Genomic DNA, 20892 nt, shown 5'->3' on the forward strand with positions numbered 1-20892 from the left:
TAGCTCCTGTCTAGGCTTTGAATGGTGCCTGGTACATCTGGGTTAAAAGTGTAGGATATGGGGAGATGTCAAGAGGTGCAATTTTAGGCCCCAGGTGTATTTGTATGGGGCACTATGGGTGGGGTTTATCATGCAGGTTTCACGTGGGTGTCTAGTGGAGCCGGTAATCTGGTTGCTATGACTCTTGCTGACAGGCAGCCACTGGAGGAAGTGACAGATATGCCAAGCAGTCAACCATGGATTTTTATGAACATTTATGTTCCTCGTCCACTGAAACGAAGTACAGTATACATGCTAAATGTGCTACTAGCGGAAACACTCCGGATGTTAAAGTGATTGGGTGGTGACTTTAATGCCTTCATGGAAAGAAATCTTGATCCATGTGAGCTACAGACTTGGACACATAAGATCTCTTTGCTTTCCGATTGGACTGAAGCCCTGGGACTAATTGAGTAGGCAAAAATTACACCCCTGTTAAAGAGTTAAAGACCACGTACCTTTCTCTGCAGTCCACCAGTCATTTCAACGATAGACATGATTTGATTATTTCTTTGTATCATCTGCAGGTTTGCCTTGGATGTCCAGAACTATGTTTAATCCCATGACTTCTGAGGCCACGCTCTGGTGGAACTCAAGGTAAGTCACAACAGAAGCAATGAATGTATCTTCTGATATATAAATACCTGATGGTTGGAATGCGCTGTCTATTCTGCCTTTCTTTAAAAGGGGACAGAATCATATTTTTAAATACATTTCTGGTCTTTTCGGTCAATGCTTATGTTATGAGTTTTTTTAAGCTGTCATTTGAGGGAAAGCAATGGATTATCTTTATGATCAAAAGTGGGAAAGGAGTGTGAGGGTTTCCTAGAGAGATTTCCTGGTGGATTTAGGAACAGTAGACAACGTTGACACTCAATAGGCATAAAAACAAAATGGACTCTGGAAGTAAAATCTACAGTTGAATTGAGGAAAGCTGGTGAGGTGTGGCATTGACATCACAGGTATAAAACATCATACTGAAATGCTGTAAACTAGTTTCTGTTATCAACCGTATCAACGTGATTATAGGGCCCCAATGTGGCTATATTTGAAATAATTTTGGGAATCCTTGATCGTGGTGTCTATACCTTCTAAATAACTCGAATCCCAGTTATTTCTAATTAAAGCTCATAGCAATCAATCAAATATAATTTGTATGGACATTCGTTGCATAAAATAATAAGAATCATCATACACCTATCATAAAAGCATAGGATTTCACCATCACATCTTATTAAAATAAATAGATTACCTGTCATTAGATATAATTCTATGATGAAAAAGCATATTTTGAAAACAAATCAAACAATAAAACATAGGATACCTTTGTATGACCAGGACTGAGCCCACAAAATAAGTGCCACAGTGCAACACAGAAAGAGTCCAGCTCATAATATACAATACCCCCGACATGAATACTGGATAAACACATAATTATTTTTCTTTAGTAGTCACTTATGGAAAAGCCAAGAGTTGTATAAACTAGAACATTGTTTGGCTCTGTGCCTGCACATAAAGTCATAGCCTCTTTACAAGTGTTTACATCGACTCTACACATATTTCGTTTTGACCAACAGATAAAGGGAACCAGCTAATAATATAAATGTTTCTAATGTTCTGTACCATTATTCTTACAGACACACAAATGGGAGTTGGATGCTGTCCACCTTGTACTTAAATAAGTTAAAGATAAAGTGCCCCATCCATATCTGGTATACAAAGATCATTCATAATGCAATATCATTTCATATGGCTAATCGAAGTAGCTTCCTATAAGGAAATGGTGTTTGGTATCCTGCATAACTGAGTACATATCAGAAACAGTTGACCAGGTTTGAGTGGAATGTTTATTTCCAGCATAATATCAAGACGTCATTAGAAGCAATATGAGAAAAGCCTAAATAAAACTTTTTGCAGCCTTCAGCATCTCCAGCTTTGGTGATGCCCTTTTTGTGGAATTAATTAGTTATATTTGAATCAAGTGCATGTTAATTCAATCGTCTCAAAACTGGATCTAGGTTGTGCTTGTAATTTATTATAGAGTAAGCATGTGCAATGAAAACAGTATTGCAAACCAGAATGTGTCATTTTGAAAAACATATCCTGTCATAAGGTCGATGCAATTCTTCAGAGTTTTTTCAGGATTTCTTTCATTAAGTCTTTTGAGATTACTCAGTTCCTTTTTTAAACTGTTCTATTTCATAAAGGATCAATACAATAATAGTATAACTTGCAACTACCCCATCAGATTTATACAAAATTTGGAGGCAGATATCCTAATAAAAATACTCCTCTAACACAGTTTTATTTTTAGAACATACGGGTACCATTATTAAAACAAGCATTTACAATGCAACGGGTCTCGCGTTTACTCATGTTAGAGCTGATAGCGTTGTAAACTCCTAACCCGACTTTTCACCTATCGGCAAAAGTGCATTTATGTACGTAACCGAAAAAGTGCAATTAACTAAGAAAAGCGCTCGACTTCTGCCAAGCGAAATCACGCTAGTAAAGTAGAGAAAAAGTAGTCCACGAGCCGGACAGAAAACAGCGAGCCTCGCATGTTTTCTGTACTTGGTCGCTGCGCTCGTGGAGGGCTAGTCACCGGAGAAGGCATGACGTATGCATGCCTTCGACTAATGAAAGCAAGCAGATTTTATTAGGCATGCCCACGAACCAATGAAAAACACTGACGTGACGTCGACAGGGCTACGAGCCCTTTTTAAACCCTAAAGCGTCTCGCTGCGATACGCATGCGCGAGCGCATGCAACGCAGGCTCGACCCTAAACAATCATCTCAGTCAAGGGCTGGATGCTGTGAAGATCAATCAAGTTTCCTTCTTGATTGCCTAAGGATATGGCAGCAGCTCTTCCTAGCAGTCAGAGTGCCACCCTGCACTTAAAAGTATACTTGAAAGATGTTGTGTCTCCTAAATCGGCCCCAGCTAGAAGGTAAAAGCCACAAAGGACAGAAACACCCTTGTTGGCAATCTTAGAATCTTGAAACAAGGTAATGATAATTGCAGAAGTAGATAAGCACGGCATCAAACCCTCCCTAAACAGCAGTGCAAAGGGAGGAGCCAAGCAAGAACTTTCAGAAGAAATCCAGTGGTAATCTGGCTGTAAAGAGCAAAAATCATTAACAAACATAATTGTGAATGGCAATGCATGCAATTAAAACTTGAAGGAACAAATGTTTCGGCACATCTGTCACTCATCAATGTCTCCTTGTATGTGAGTCAAACAGGAAATGACATCACACTTCATCTGACATCATATTTCACTCCATCTTGAGCTAGGAATGTCAGGCAGATCGCCATTTGAGTGTGGGCCATTCATAAGGCTTGGCCAGCCCCTTTCTTCCATGACATTGTTGGTTATGCACAGAAAGAAGAACCTCGCGTTTGATATCTCTGCTCCAATGAAAAGCTCTGCATTCCAGGCCGTCCTTTCCTGCTGATGCTCTGGCCAAAACATTGACATTTCCCTGTTGACCCCAATTTCAGAAACACTGATGTGGGCTGGGCAGTGAGGACGCCCAGCAGCACACCAAGCATGGAATCTAGAGACACACTCCTCGACTGCACAATAAATGCACAATTTTCTTGCCAATACATGCTGCCTGAAGTAAGCCCTTGTCTTGGTTGTAACAATCTCTTTGTTTTACTATTTACCATAGGGCCAAAACAAAATGAGGCAGGTGGGGGGAAGAGGAAGAGAGAAAGAATAGCACAAATCCCCTTACATTTCAGCTAAAGACAAATCTCACAGTTCAAAACAATGTCCCTCCCATTGTCAGTATAAATCTTAGAAATCACCTTCATTTTTTTATGAGCCTAAATGACACCGACGCCTTGGTAACATTTCCAATGGAACTACCAGTTTAAATGTAGTCTTGCTCTTTACTGAACATTTTGCTACTTCACAACTGCTGTTGCCTAAGAGAACATTGATCATTTTCAGCACATTTGGAGAGTTGGGGCTGGGCTCCTTTGCTTCAGCAAAATATATCATATATTGTTTTGGCTCAGACACATTGGCCAGAGCTCAATTGGACAGTTAGAAAGTAGTGACCAAGACGGTTCTGGCAACACAGCTTAAGGGGTACTGGCTCCTTTACTATTTCATTTATATTTAGTACCATCAAGATTGTTTTTAACATATTAAAGCCACTACTCATGTTTTTGTTATTCTGACAGCTCAATCGTCCTCGGACACTCCCCAGTATGGTTGCATTGATGCTTGTCCACCCTTGCCTGATAATATAAAGAATACCATTGAGATCAATGGCCTAAAAACAAAATTAATGGATCTTTAGTACAGTAAAAGTCCACCCGGACTTTGAAGTGTGGAGATTTAGTTACAAATAGTGATTTAATGCCCATATTTGGATATGTTGGTGGTCTCACAATTGAGTTATTTAAAATAGTGTAACAAGCAATGATGATCCCATCTTCATATATAGGGTTCCCATATGGTTTGGGTCAATTGGTTCAAGCTGAACAGTTGATAAGGTACCTTTAAGTCTGATTTGTTGGTAAATATATGTGCCAAAAGAACTAATTAGATTAGGACTAGAAATGAACAGATCAGAGCAATTATGTAGCAGATACTTACATGTGCTACTTTGAATTAGGAAACACACAACATGTATTCCCTGAAAATACACAGCTAATGTGATGTTATGTTTACAATGCAAAACCTAAAAAACCCTGACATTTGCCATTCATGCTCTAATGTGTAAACCAAAACTCTTCCCTACACCTCTGATCAGTGCACAATTAATCGCATCAATGCCATTTCTCATAACACCTTAAGTGACATCACATATGACATGACCATACCTGAATCCCTGCCACAAACTTTCCCAATTCTAAGGACCTCATTACACGTTGGTCAGATTAAGGTCAGGTTGTAGAAGCCTAATAATAAATAAATAAAATACCAGTATTCTGTGAAGTTCAAAGCAGTGCGGTTCTGCTAATCAGCCTCCATACGTTGCTGGCTCAAAGCAAAATATTTCAAATGGATTTTATACATTCAGATACATCTTGTCTATTTAACACAACAAGTTGGGTATACTTGGCATTGGGACTTTCCAATAAAATATCCAATCATTATTCCACAATCGATACACTTTAGTTATATTTAGATATTGAGTTATGAAATGTTATGCACCCGAAGCAAAGTGGTAGTACACTCATAGGCTCATGATTTATTTTATTTCTTAAGGACTTGCAGTCACTGCAAACTCAGCACAGGTTATCAGAACTTCGAATGTTCTGCAAGCTCGTATATAACCTGGAACAAAATGGATTCTACATTTCCTCTTCTGAGACTTAATAGTGTTATTTACTCAATTTCAGTGGCTATCCTTGCCTTTTCTTCCGGGTCAGTGGTACATTCTACGAACTCACATGTATTTCCACATATTTCCCTGGTAGCTGCAGGGACTACACATCTTGCCTTCTTGAAAAAATATGCTGGGGCATAACTGAAGGAAAGAAAAAGCTCAATATTTTCCTCCAGGTTACCTTGTTATTCTCCATTTACTTTCTGGTAATTGCCTGACATGCAATAATCTGGCATAACAAAGGTTAGGTAATCGCTCCCATATCACTCCACCAGGGCAGATGGAAATAAGCTGACTGCCCAAATATAAAGAACAGTCCCTTGTAACCAACTACCTCTGGAGAAGGTCCTGTACTGTGCCCATCTTCCCAGTGGATGGTGCATCCGAGAAAAATCTAGGCAATCATTGCAGGTGATATCTCCCATATATGTGGTCCTGTACTGAAGCATTTTATTCCCGTTGTGTAACAGATTGTAAATGACATGGCATTGTATTTTTTTTTATTCTTTATTTGTACAAATTCCAATGCAATCAATAACAAGGCAATTACACACACACCCATTTTCCGGACTTAAGCTCTCATTTCACAAATTGATAATACACTATACCACAGGGTTTCATGTGTCACCACTGCCTTCCCTCTCCCATCCTTTTTTCCGGCCATCCTTTACCACACATAGATGGCCTCATTTACTAATAAACAGCCAAAAATGGTGCACATGTAACAATTAAGTTGTTCACTTTAAGTCGTGGGTTACATATGTATACATCACTGATTCCCCGGAGTGTTCAAGGCGTGTTTTGAGTATTGTCTTGCCCTTTCGCATCTCTTATCTCTGCAAACTCAGGCAGAAGGGCTCCCCAAATTATTAGGTCATCCTACACATTTTTATTCCTCCTAGTCTGTTTAATTTATTTTCTCTGCCAGGGACCACTCCAGTATGTCCTACATCCACAACTGTATATGCGACTTAGGTACATAAGGTACATAACAGTCTGACATCATTTAATGAAATGTCATCAATCCTGTTCAGTGGCCACTCTTCGTAAGTATGTCCAGCCTCATGGAGCCCTCATCAGCTACAGGCTGCAACTTCATCCTGCAGGAGATTTTGACTTCCAAAAAAGTGACTAAGGGCCTCATTAGAAGTTTGGCAGAGGGGATTACTCCATCAGAAATGTGACAGATATCCTGCCCACCGTATCACAAGTTCCATAGGATATAATAGAACTTACAATACGGTGGGTGGGATATTCACCACGTTTGTGATGGAGTAAATCCCCTCTTCCAAACTCGTATTGAGGCCCAAGGTCTGAATGTAGAACAGTGAATTTGTCCAGTGGCTCCCTGACAGCGACATCTCCTCCTTGGACACTACTGGCTACCTTGCCCCACTGATCTTTAGCTTCTCAGACATTTTTCTTCAAACATTCTTCTAAGTCTGAATATAAATCGAGACCAGGCCCAATCCACCTTGAAATTCCTAACCGCAATTCAATGCAGTCAGCATTAACTTTTGACCATGCTCAATTTCACACAACTAGATGCCGCAATTGGCACTTTGATCATATAGGTAATAGTTTTCACAAAAAACTTTTTGATTTTGGTCTCAAATTCTTTAAGTTATTCTCTGTTTTTCTAAATTGTTGTGGAATTTTTCTTGTGTTGTGCTTTAACTTTATTACTGTTTGTGTACTGCATAAATACTTATCATCAATGCCTCAAAGTTAAGCTTAACTGCTTTTATGTCAAGCTATCAGAGAATTAAGCACGGGTTAAACACAATCTTTTAACCTGTGCTTAACCAGTTGAGTTCATGGCTGGTGCCACGCTATTAGACCCTTCTGATCTAATTCATAAACATCAGGATAACATCTGTGACAAGGGGCCACGGGGAAGGCTGGGGGAGGAAACTGCAAAATTAACAAAACTCACAGAGCCTTGTTTGCTCCCTGTTCCGGCCCCTGCCTTCATGCCCCCCTCGAGGACAGTGCTATAAGATATTGCACCAAGGAAACAAGGCAAGCTAGAAGTAGCAGATGTGACTGTCCGTGGTCGGAGCTCAATTCTTTTTGAGGCCTTCTGCCACAGCCATTTACAGCATCTTCCGTCCCTTGTAGGGCCGTTTACCATCAACAATAAATAGTATTTGTTTGTCATCGGAGAATAACTCGAGGGTCCATATTTACTAAGAGTTGTGCTGGTGCTCATGCGATGCAATTTTGTGCGCGCGTGGTGGGCTTTTAAAATGGTAAGTAAATTAAAGCTACCTATTGCATTGGATGAGCTCTCACACAAACCGTAAATGTGGCCCCCCGTTTCTCTCTGAAAGGTATTACATCTTCTTAGTACCCTGTGGCTTTGCTTGTATGTCAAGGGCCCTAGTATAAGGAAGGAAATTAACCGCTGACTGCTATGTGAACTGTAAAATACAGCAATAATCAGAGTTCAGTGCCCCCTCCCAAGTCTCTGGGGCCCCTGTGCCACTGTACCTGCTTCACCATTGGAAGCTACCTCCCTGCTTGGTACGTCACCTCTCAGATTGCAGGTTAAAGGAAAGGCAAGTCTCATATTTCACTTCCCCGGCAGTTGTCAATCAGCACATTCTGTATGACGTCACAGTGCTTTGAGATGGAGGCAGAAGATACGGAGCAAACACATTTATTCAAGCCAAGACATGATAAAACGTAACTGAAATAATCCCTCGCTGCCACAAGAGGGCTACATTAGTTTGTGTTTATTTTACATTTATGTTTTTTTAATTGCGTTATTTGATTGAGTACGCTTTCAGACAATTAATATTTTGACAGAATAACATTGAATTTCACTACATGATTCTGCTAATTGTATTGAAAAGACTTTATTTGAGTCTGGTAATTTTTGTACTTTGCAGTAATTTCTAACTGAATTGACACTCCTGTAGGAACTACTCTCCGTGGTACTCTGCGCCTACATGCACTTGCAGAATGTGTGTGGGCCCCCATTACAAAGGCTGCTTTGTGTGTGCCTTCCTAGCAGGCACTATGGAAACTGTCAGAAAATAGCATTCTTGCCCTAATACAATAAAAAATATGCATTCCTGGCGCTGTCCCAGCAGATCACATTACAGTCATATGGCATTCATTTGCCTTTTTTCTTAGCCTCAACCAGTTATGGAATCTATTTCACTGTTGCTGTTCATTATCCTTTTGCATTAAGGGACTGTACAGTAATGAATGTTTACAAAGCGTGTAAAACACGTTCTCGCTGTATTCGGCTCTGGCCAGAGAGCTGAGAAGAGGTGTTAAATGTTTTTATTAATCATTCACGATTAAGGAGCTATAATGTATGTGTGCGGCTTACAGGTAAAAGAACATTGCACTTGTATCGTTTCATGAACTAATTTTTCATCCCAGCTGCACTTGTTTGCTCACGTTCCCATTTTTTGTGAACGTGGGTGCAGTTTCATGTGCATTACTGCTGACGTGCTGTATGTACACTGAGTGATTCCTAGGGGGAATGAATGAATATTCAATTCAATTATATTTGTACATTTAGATAAACAAATGTAGATGCATTCTCACCAGCACACAGCCCATTCAAACCTGTACGAATTTCGCAACTTTCACTTAGTGCCAAGTCACCAGAATTCACCAAGGGACCCCGATCTCACCTTCGATTAACACATTGCCAACAAAATCAAGATGGCCTTGTACCAGCTCTCTCTACTTAAAAAAGGGAAACCATTATCTCCCTGAAAGTGACTTAAGAACTGTTGTTCAAGTACCGTACTCCTGCATCTGGATGTTGACAATTCCCTGTTCCTTGGTGTCCCGTACTCCACACTGGCCTCCCTTGAGGGCATCCTGCACACTGCAGCACGTCTCATCAAGCGCCTGAAGAAATATTACCACATCCCCCCATCCCACCCCAGTGAAACTCCAATGCTCCCCTTGGTGGCCTGCACCATTTTCAAATGAGCTCCCTCTTCTACAAAGGCATCATGACTGGCACTGCTGCTTCACTGTCTCACAAGATCACCATCTCCAGTGTCTCTCAGCACACACGCAGTCAGACGCTATCAGAGTGCACAGAGTGCAGACAGAAAAGTATAAAAACCAAAGAAATATGCACCTAGCTTGAAGAGCGATTGCCCAATATCCATCATGACTACCCCACCCTTCTCCAATTTAGGAAAGAGCTGAAGATTCGCCTCATGAAAGGGCACTGTACCATAATATAGTAACACCTCACAAACCAGCTCCACATCCTATCACATATTGACTGTGTGTTTGATTTCAATCCTGTATAGTGGTCCACTGTCTTTTGGTGAGGTTCGCACTATATAAATATTACATAGATACTTACATTGAAACCAACAAATGTATAATCCTACTGATTCGAACCAATGAATGTATATTAGCAGAAACAGATGTAATTTTGTACAGCAGTTATCAAAAATCACCTTTATATGATTCAACTTAGCAAGTTCAAAGTGAACAAAACTATAAAGGAAGCTCGATTCATAAAGGTAAAATGCAATATTATATACAGACACCATCTTCTAAATGTTAAATGAATATGGAAAAGTTACAGTTCATTCACTTAATATCAAGTGTGCATAGATATTTGCTAGATAAATTGATCAGTTAGTCAAAGGATGAGTGAGTGCATGGGTGGATCAATGTGTGTGTAGGTGGATGGTTGAGTGGGTTCCTGGATAGGTGAATGGATGCATTGGCTACCTATCCATGCACATCTATGTATTAATCTCCCAATTTGTCTCTATACCATGCCTCTCTTACATATGTATCCCTCCATTAACCCAAAAAGGCATCCATTAATCCTTTCTTCCATGTGTAGCCCCGTACAAATCAAGCATCCATTTATATACCTATACTGATCCATTCTGGCAGTCTTTCATGAATCTACTCACACCACTCTACTCAACACACCTCTATGCCACTCTACTCTACCCTACTCTATTCTACACCACTCTACTTTATGCCACTCCATTCCACTCCACGCACTTTACACCACTCCTCTCAACTCTATGCCACTCTACCCTACATCACTCTACTGTATACCACTCCACTCCACACAATGCCACTCTACAGCACTCTATGCCACGCAATGGCCACGCCACACTGTGCTACTCAACTCCATGCAACTCCACTCTAAGCTACTCCACTGTATTCCATGCCACTCTACACCACTCTATGCCACTCGACTCTAGGCGATGGCACTCTGATCCACACCATTCCACTATACACAACCCCACTCTACTCTATGCTGCCCACTCCACTCCACACTACTCTGCCACTCCACTCTGCTCCACACCTCTCTTCTCCACTCCACCCCACTCTATGCAACTCCACGCCACCCCACTCTGTCACTATACTTTATGACACTCTACTCTATGCCACTTCACTCCACATCATGCCACCCACTCTATGCCACTCTACTCTACACCACTCTACTTTATGCCACTCTACTCCACATCACTGTTCTACACACCACTCTACTCCATCCCACTCTATGGAACCCTATTCTATGCCACTCCACTCTATATATACTATGCTACTCCACTCCACTCTCTACCATTCTACTCCAAGCCTCTCTACACCACTCCACTCTATGCCACTCAACTCTACAACACTCCAGTCTACTCTACACTGTTCCATGCCACTCCACTCCACACTATGCCACTCTACTCTTCATCACTCGAGTTTAAGCCACTCAACTCTATGCAACTCTACTCTACATCGCTCTAATCTATTGCACTCTACACCACTCCATTCTAAGCCACGTCACTCCATGCCACTCCAATCTATGCCACTCTACTCTATGCCACTCCTTTTCCCTCTGTCACTCTACATCACTCTACTCTACATCCCTCTAATCTATTTCACTCCAGTCTATGCCACTCTACTCTACACCACTATACACCACTCCAGTCTATGCCACTTTCCTCTATGCCACTCTACTCTATTCCACTCTACTCTTTGTCACTCTAAGGACTCACTGCACACCACTCCATGCCACTACAATCTATGACACTCAGCTCTACACTAGGCCACTCCACCCTATGCCACTCACAATTTATGCTACTCCATTCTATGTAAGTCCACTCCATGCCACTAGACCCGAGTCTACTCCGCTCTCCTCTGCACCATTCTCCTCTATGCCACTCTACTTCATGTCATGCCGTTAACTTTTAGCTATGCTAAATAGCAGCCATGCTGCTGTAAACATAGCTAAAAGACATTGGCAAAGCCAATACCTCTCACAAGGCGAGACCTATTGGCTTTACCAATGCTTTGTTGTGTTAGAAGTATGGTCAGCTTACCGGAAGTGAAACAGGCCAGTATCCTGTGCATCTTGTGAACTTAGTGCTTGCTCACTCTGTATTTTTTGTGGGTGGAGTGTTGCAGGATATTCGTGTTGCTTTCATGGGTGGAGAGGAATGTGATAACAGTGTGTAGAACTGCTGGCTTCTCCTACTACCAGGACCTTTAAGTAGCCCAAGTTATTGCTGGTTATAAAAAAGAATAGGCAAAAATAGTAGTCCATGGGGCACTGTAAAAAAACAGGTTTGGGTTATGCTGAAAATGGTCCTGGGCCAGAGGCCTCCTTTGAATGGGCCTCACCTCTGTAGTCTTCCTACTGGAACCGGCCATGGACTATGTAGTCTGCTATTCTCAAGATCTTAAAATAAAGTATAATTAGTATTTTATTTGCCACAAACGCATTGCGATCATTTTGTTTGCCATTGTATACTGATTAAACGTTGATCCACAGTATTTAAAAGAAAAACATTTTCAGAAGTTTGTTTTTATTCCCTAGAAAAGCCTTGTAAAACCTCAGCTGGAAAATTGTTTTAGTTATACTGCATTCTTGTTCATTTAGGTCTGTGGTCTAACATGACACAAACATGATTGCCTTGCACTTTTCTATTTCAATTCCATTTGCTGGGTGTTGCTGAGACCTAACTCTTATTAGTTAGAAGTTAGTTTTCCATTACAGTTGCAAAAAAAGTAAAACAGGCATCGTCCACCAATATGGTGATTTTCAAATGTCAGCTGTAACCCAAAAGTACATAGGTCAAAGTAATTGACAAAGCCAATAGTAAGTTGTCTTTGGGTGTAAGATGGTGCCTGCTTCAACACTATATACTCATAGAGTTAGCATTTTCTCTGACCTCATTTTTGCATTTTTGTGGTGACATTTGGATTTTAGTCAGAACCATTACTTGTTTACTAAGAGATAATGTTGAGCATTTGGTATTCTAATTGGTACTTGATCAATGAAAGTCCCGTATGGGTCTCATATGATTCATTATGTTGTAAAATGCGACTTTCTTTTGCCCTGATGAAGATCTTGTGTAAAAATGGGTTCTTGGGGGTCAAAACGCAAACCTATCTATTGTGCTCGCTTGCCAAATAACTGTGCTATAAGCAAACCTGAATTAAGATGGAAATCAGTGTTGTAATAAACTCACACAGTTGCTTTTTCACTTATTTTGCTGTGTACTTTCGCAACCATGTCATATTATCTCTAAACACTGTGGGGGTTATTCTAACTTTGGAGGAGGTGTTAATCCGTCCCAAAAGTGACGGAAAAGTGACGGATTTACCACCAGCCGTATTACGAGTCCATTATATCCTATGGAACTCGTAATACGGCTGGTGGTATATCCGTCACTTTACCGTCACTTTTGGGACGGATTAACACTCCTCCAAAGTTAGAATAACCCCCTGTGTCATCTCATGGAGCACCTACGTGTCTATCACGCTGATTCTGTTTAACGTTACCAGACAAGGAATTAAATCAGATACACCTGCACACACAGATTTACCCTGACAGTTATTTGGTGAATTTCTGGTACTTAGCTATGTAGCTCATCGGGGGACAACACTGTTGTTCAGAATAGTACTATATCCAGGTTCCCATAGATGCCGCTTGGCCCTTGTCTCAGTTCCTCATACCACCAGAGGGATGCAAACAGTGCAGGAAGACCATCATATTTAAAGCGGCAGCGTCAGAACATCTACTGTCTATAATCTGTAGCCACCACTGCTCTGACTCACTCCCTCTCCCACTGGGATCTTGGCACTGTCTCCAGTTCCAACCATGGGCGTGCTGCCCCCGGGTTTCTCACAGATACCTTTCTCCTTGCAGAACCCAAGTGCCTACACACCATATCCAATGCAGTGCAGGCCTCTCCCAAGAGCTGGGAGTACAGTCCAGGCCTGCCATTGGACGGAAAAGCTTCCTGCTCGAGTAACACAAGCTCACAAGACCAAATGGGAAAAGAGGAAAGCACCAAGGATACCCTCCCTAAGACGCTCGTGGTTCGATATCGGGCACTCCACTGTCACGTTAAGTTTACCGCCACAGATATGAGGGCGCTTCATTCTTAAGCATCACTGAACCACCCAGACATGTGGAAGGAGTGGTATGCGACTGAAAGGTCTGAAACACTACAGAAATTTTCGGCCAGGGCTAGCTGCACCTCCTTTTTGAGTATCTTATGTTAACCTGCATAATGCGTTCCACACCTGCCACTATATATATTTTGTAGCCGAAAATGTACACCCCATTCAGGGCCAGACCAGAAACCAAATACAGCCCATGCAAAAGTGTAAAAACTAGCCCCACACTCCAGGAAGGCACGACTAGACATGGAGGCATGGTTGGGTCATGGTAGTCCACCCTTCTCTGGTAGCGGACTCCAAAACTGAAGACAACTGAAGAAATTATGAAATGTCATTATTATAACTCTGTATGTTTTCACCAATATTGGTACCCCATGCCATTTTTTACACTAAATTAGATGTGTCAGCAGGAGAATGCATTTATCAAAGTGTTAAAAATTATTTCTATCAATCAATCAATCAAGGATTTGTAAAGCACAGCAAATCACCTGTGAGGGTTTCAAGGCAGTATTGTTGCTGTCTGCTTCGTGGTGATTCGTTCATTCAAACAACCAGGTCTTGAGTCCTTTCATGAAATGCTGGAGCGATGGGGTAGTCCTGAAGTGCAGAGGAAGGTTGTTCCACGCTTTGACTGCCAGGTGCAAGAAGGAGCGCCCTCCACTGTTGCTTCGACGGATCTGGCAATGTATCTGCGAGGAAGAGGGAGGTGGATCGTAGGCATCTGGTTGGTTGGTGGAAGGTCAAGCATTTGTTTATGTAGCTGGTCCTTCGTTGTGCAGGGCTTTGTATGCGTGGGTCAGCATCTTGAACTGGCATCTCTTCTGGATCTGGAGCCAGTGAAGCTTCTTGAGGTGGGATGCGATGTGGGTTTGTCTGGGGAGGTCGAGGATGCGTCAGGCCGCTGTGATTTGTATCGTCTGTAGTTTCTTCTTTACACATCTTCCCTACCCCCACCCCACCGTTTTTGCTGTGGTACCTCACATTTCCATGGATCCAATGGATTGATCAATGGATAGGGTCCTACGTATTCTCAACTGACTCTAGTCGCAGAGTTGGCACATCGACAAGCACAATGACAAAAAGGTAAGGCGCTGGTGAGAGGTCACACCTAGATGGGGCGAGATGCCCTGCCCAAGTGCCTGCTAGATGTGTCAGCATTACCAAGAGCAATGGATGCCCGAACACAGTGCCCTTACACATCACGCGCTGGCAATAGACGTGTTGCTGTTAAGTCAACATCACTGCCACCTTCGCCAGGGACAAAGTTATGGTTCATCATCCCTACCTCCAATGAGTTAGTTTCTCTAGGCATGGCATTATCAGCTGTCAAGCAGTCCGGTTTGGAACACCCAGAATCCTGTCTTCGAATTAGGTCAGATAATTTTGCTTCAACAGGCTCCAGGCGATCACACAACCCTTGCACCTTGGAGTCCAGGAGCCCTTCAATCACCTTACCCAAGTGGCCAAATTTGCCCTAGATGCAATCAGTAAAAGGACCCAAACTATTTACAGTCACATTCCCCAAGGGGCTCGGTTGATTTGTGATGGTGCTTTGTTTCTGAATGGCTCCTTGTTTTTGTTTAGTGTGTGGGGCTTAACCAATTTAGTGGGTGCCTCATTACGAGAAGGAACACTTTTAACGGGTAAGACACCACTCGTGCCATCCTGGGCTTGCGCCTGTAAACCTTGGGTGTCTTTGCCCAGAATTATTTCTTCCATCTGGCCTGGGAGAGCAGAGCATGATTCATGCGTAACACCATCATCAATAGGGGCAAGAGAAAGCCTTCTTTCTACATTGAATATTTCTTTATTGATGGCACCCACTACCTTTTCAATGTAGCCATCATGTGTGAAAACGTTTTACTTATCAGAGGACCCCCCCACATATTAGAGTATAATTTGCGCCACACCATCCTCCAGGCCTTCACAGAGTCACAGTATGTCAAACAACCAAGCAAGATTAACAACATAGCTTACACTCAATAATGGTGAGGCTGGGGCAAAGTGGGTGGAAGAATTACACAGTACCTTAAACCTTCGGCCAAGAGAGGTGGCCTAACCCAGCCTCTTCTGGGCTCAGATGGATGCAGTGGGCCCGCTCTTGGCCCGGTCTTCATCCAGGCCATGCCCCGGCACGTCCCATTCACGCCCCCGGTAGCCCCCAACAATGCCTTGGTGCAGCCTGGGTGTTGGAGTTCATTCCTGTGCGGCTCCCCATAGCAGTGGCATCCCACGTAGTGCATTGTAGTGAGTGTGCTTTATAGCGCTGCCCCTAGCGATGCCTTGATGCAGCCTGGGCGTTGGAGTCCACTGCTGTGCAGCTCCCTGTAGCTGATGAGCACCAGCGTCCCGTGGGTTGTGCTGTAGTAAGTGTGCTTTATAGAGCTTCCCCAATAATACCTTGATGCAGCCTGGGCTTTGGAGTCCGCTCCAGTGTGGCTTTCCGTAGCAGATGAGCACTTGCATCCCCATAAAAATAATAAAAACCTATTTTGAATATTTCTTACTGTCAGATAAATATTCATTCCTTTTCTTCACTTCCATCTTTTTTTCTGTTCTTTATCACAGCTTGTCTTTTCCACACTATCATTTGTTGCATCCAGCCCCACTGTACATCCCCTTCGATCATGGGCAATGGGGATTGGCCAAAGGGCCTGATATGCAGCCAGGCCCTGTACTGAGCCACCCATGCACAGTAGGGATTGTCTGAGTCCTTGTGTTGAAAGATCCAGTGCTCAACCTCTGTTGAGCATGGTCTCCATCTGCGAACAGCATGGGTTAGCCATAGACCCGCAGTTAGGCCTTGTGTCCATGTTTCTGCGTATTCAACGCTGCTTTGGATGGCAAATGTCCATTGGCTTGTACATGATGGTTGGTAGGTAAGGCCTGGCTAGCACCCAACTTCCTTGTGGCAAATGCCTGCTGCACATCACTTTCGGCTTTGCACTGTGAAGGTTGGCCCTGGGTCTTACCTGTGGCCAGGCACTGCATGCAACTCCCTATATATCCAACCTACACTGTCCATGATATTCAGCTATGTACAGCTGAGGTAAGCCAAAAGGCAAAGCCAATAGCCAGTCTGTGTGTCCAACTGCCCATACATCCACCCACGCATCCAAATCTCATTTTGCCCAAACTGCATCACTTTTTGTCCCCTAACTACAGAATTTGCAAGCTTGTTGAAAGTTGTGAACTACCAAACTCAAAATGACAGCAAGCCAAATTTGTGAGCATGATGAAAGTCGCAAGTTTGCAATTTCAACGTACATCAAATCCATATTTCCCCTTTTATTAAAAGGCTTTTTCCCACCTCTGAGTACTACCCTTTATTCATCTGTACCTCAAAATCGTTCATCGTGTCTTTCCTTCTCTCTCTAAAAATGCTTTCTATGGTGCCAAAGTTGTGTGTTCCTCAGAATGTGAGGACTCAAATGGCGGGAAAAAGCTAAATGCTAGCCCCTTATCAAACAAACCGATCTCTAAACATTCAAATTTGAATAATTAAATTCCTGAGTTTCTTCTTCATAAAGTCAACAGGCAAGGCATACAAAATAATGATTTCCAATAATGCCTCCCTAAAAACTTTTTGTAACGCTACGTCTCTAAGACACATATTCAACATAGGTACAAAAGGTAGGTATATTATCAAAGTAATACTCTAAAAGCACGAAAATGCCTGGCTGTGCCATGTATGGAGATCCGAACTAGTATATTCGATAAGAGTATCAGTACGGACTGAAATGGTTGGCAAACATGTTAAATACATACAGTGAAGTTCATTGACTCCATGAAAGTATGACGTTTTGTGGTCATAGCAGAATTTCACCTCCAAGTGAGTATTCTCTCTAAAGAGATTTTTGCCGCCAAACATGGGGCTTTTCTACCATTACCGAGACAACATTCGCCAGACTAAAGCCAATAAAAGTCAAAAGACAGTATGGCAGCGGCATTTACGCAACATTGTATCTGTTCTGATTTTGGACAAAGAGGTCAATAGGGTTGGGTGATCACTTCTCCAAGAAGACTGAAGGCGCCCAATCACAGCTAGAGTTTACACTTCCTTGTGGGCGGGGTTCCCAGTCAGGACCACACCTTGAGTGATGTAATCTGTGTATTTTAGCCCATTTTCACGGGAATGGAGCCCGCTGTGAGCTGGAGGTTCCACTGTTTGCCAGAAAATTGGAGAATAGTTTTATTCCATGATCTTTCCCAGAGTTTTGCTAGTGCTTGCTGATACTCTCTGGATAGAAATGACTAGAAAATATAACAGTACACGTGATGTCCCTAAGGAGTTCCGTGCGCTGTACTGAAGTGGTCCAAAACGGAGCACCGAGGCAACATCCCGTCGACACAAATCAGTTCTTCCCAAACATGCGTGTGGCTGCCATTGGTGCAGCAGGTGTACGGCACCGGGTCCTATGGGGCCCACTAAACCCTGATCAATGCTGTATTTTACTACCCCCAACAGCAGCCAAAGGGGGCACAAACATTAAACAAATGAAATGTTCGTATTCCAATCAGTCGCTTTGATAGAGAACTACGGGCCAGATGTAGCAAGCATTTTGCATGGTGCAAACTGCGAAAATCAGTACCAACTCGCAAATTGTGAATGCACTTCGCGAATGCGGTCGCAAAGCAATTCGCAGTTACCACCAGTGTTACACTGGTGGTAACCCATTCGCAAAAAGGGAAGGGGTCCCCAGGGGACCCCTTCCCCTTTGTGAATGTTGCCCAAAATGTTTTTTCAGAGCAGGCAGTGTTCCAATGGACCAATGCCTGCTCTGAAAAAACGAAACCAAATGGTTTCAGTATTTTTTTTATTTTGTAACTCGTTTTCCTTTAAGGAAAACGGGCTGCAATTGTTTTTTTTTTAAACTGCTTTATTTAAAAAGCAGTCACAGACATGGAGGTCTGCTGTCTTCAGCAGGCCACCATCCCTGTGAGTGCAAGGACTCGCTATGGGGTCGCAAAATGCGACCCACCTCATTAATATTAATGAGATGGGACTTTGCGACCCCATAGCGAATCGCAGACGGTGTCTGAGACACCGTTCTGCATCTGAATTTGCGATTTGGAAATTGCGAGTCGCAACGACTCGCAATTTCCAAATCGCAAATTCGGAACTTGCTACATGTGGCCCTACGTAACTTAACATCATTTACTACAATTGATTGTTTTTTGCAGCACTCATTCAAACACCGAAGCAGCCTTCTAGCTGCAAGAACAAATATTGGAGAACAGATTACATAGACTTTGCAACTCTGCACTTTCAATTTTGCACCTCCATTTGCATTTTCTGACCAGCGAACACAAATGACATTTGCACATCCAACTACCTTTTGACATTGGTAAGTCCATGCGCATGTCTATTTTACAGTAGGTGACCGGTGCAAACGGCGAAGCTACACTGCACTATACTAGTGCAAGGTTACTTAATGTGACCTCAAGTGTCACTATAACGAACCTCAAGAGTTCGAAGTAGGGTGAATATCGAAGGATGATCGGCTAAGAGAATTCACAGGTATTACTAGCTGTAACAACAGGCTGCACACGCCAACAGCTGGAACACGGAATCCTGATGAATATTATTGGCACAACTACATGATTTTGCACTAGTGAAAATAAATATCACACTTGAAAGTAAAATCAAGTTGAAGTGGTTTCAATTAAGTTGTAGCAAAGTAAAAGGAGAAAATGCGCGGTACCTGCCAGAAATTACAACTATTTGCTATTTTTTCCCAAGTTCCCTTTTGTTGTTCTAAGCTTGCTGCACACATGAACACGAGGGCTTTGAAGGTGTCAATTTCACTTGTGCTGGTGTCTGGCACTCAGCTTTAACAAGGCTTATTAAAGTAAAAACCTCAAACGCTGCTCAATTAAAGCAAAGCAAGGCTTTCAAATAGGCAGGTTATTGTAGGTGTAATGGAAACACAAACAATGAGGGCCTAGCGTGCAGTCAGAGCTGATGCAGATCGCTCGTTAGTCTTGCAAAATTACACACATATGGTGAATCTCTCAGCACATTTCAGAATAATTTCAACCCAGGCCAAAGCCTTCCTAGTGGGGATATATTAAGGTTGGGGCTTTGCTCTGTGAACTGGTTGTTAGACTCCTGCCGCATTCTGGAAGTGCAGCATTAACAAGAGAAGAGATTGGAAGAATAACAAGGGTTTATTGCCTTAGATCAGGTGCGATCTGCTGTGAGGTCAGCGTCGTACACGGTGAACAGTGCAGAAGAGAGCTCCCTGCTAAGAAAGACGGAGCATCTGGTGTTTATGTATTGGTCATCTGGGTTATCAAAACCTCGAAGTGCAGAACTAACATGCCGAATATATGTGAGCTGCCACGTGTGCACAGCCCTCGGTTCAGGATTCCTCAAGCTCTAATGGGCAGCCTTTAAAAGAATGGCTGCTTTCATGACTTGAACGTGTTGAAGGAAAATGAACCTGCTCCATGTAAGCATTGTGTGCAATGAGACAGTGGGAGTAGGGCTCTCGAGACCAGGCAGCCACTCTTAAAACACCGCAGAAAGGCACCCTTAACTTCTCCTTTCATTTATACCTCTGCGCTGGACATCCTATGAGAAGAGGCAGGTAACTGGAGGAGTGGGAGGAGCTAGGCGCTGAGGTCACATGACCTGTTGACAGTCCTGCATTGCTCCCAAAACCATCAGCGCAGCGTTCAATGTGCAAGCTCTGGAGTACAGGGGGGACTGGAACTCAGTAGGCAGACAGTAGTTGTCTATGGCCTGACTGTCCTTTTCAGCACACAGAGTGAGGCAAACGAAAAACAAAGTGGTAACCAAAGCAAAAACAATATAGACCCTGCTGCATAATGTATTTTAACAAAGAAGACTGACAAAGCTGTCATTCAGGGCATGTTACCAGGACGGAACTTTCAAAGCACGTTGCCAGCGACAGCCTTAATGGAATAGCATTGATATGGCCCTAGTCTATTGATAAAGTCACCTGAGGCCTTTTCATCACAGACCCAGTAACTAGCGACAGATGTCCTCTAGGTCAGGTGCCGTAGGCCGCAGGGTCCAAGCTGATGTCTTCTTTGACAACCTTCCAGATTACTAA

The sequence above is a fragment of the Pleurodeles waltl genome, chromosome 5, assembly GCF_031143425.1.
Source record: "Pleurodeles waltl isolate 20211129_DDA chromosome 5, aPleWal1.hap1.20221129, whole genome shotgun sequence".
Lineage (NCBI taxonomy): Eukaryota > Metazoa > Chordata > Amphibia > Caudata > Salamandridae > Pleurodeles > Pleurodeles waltl.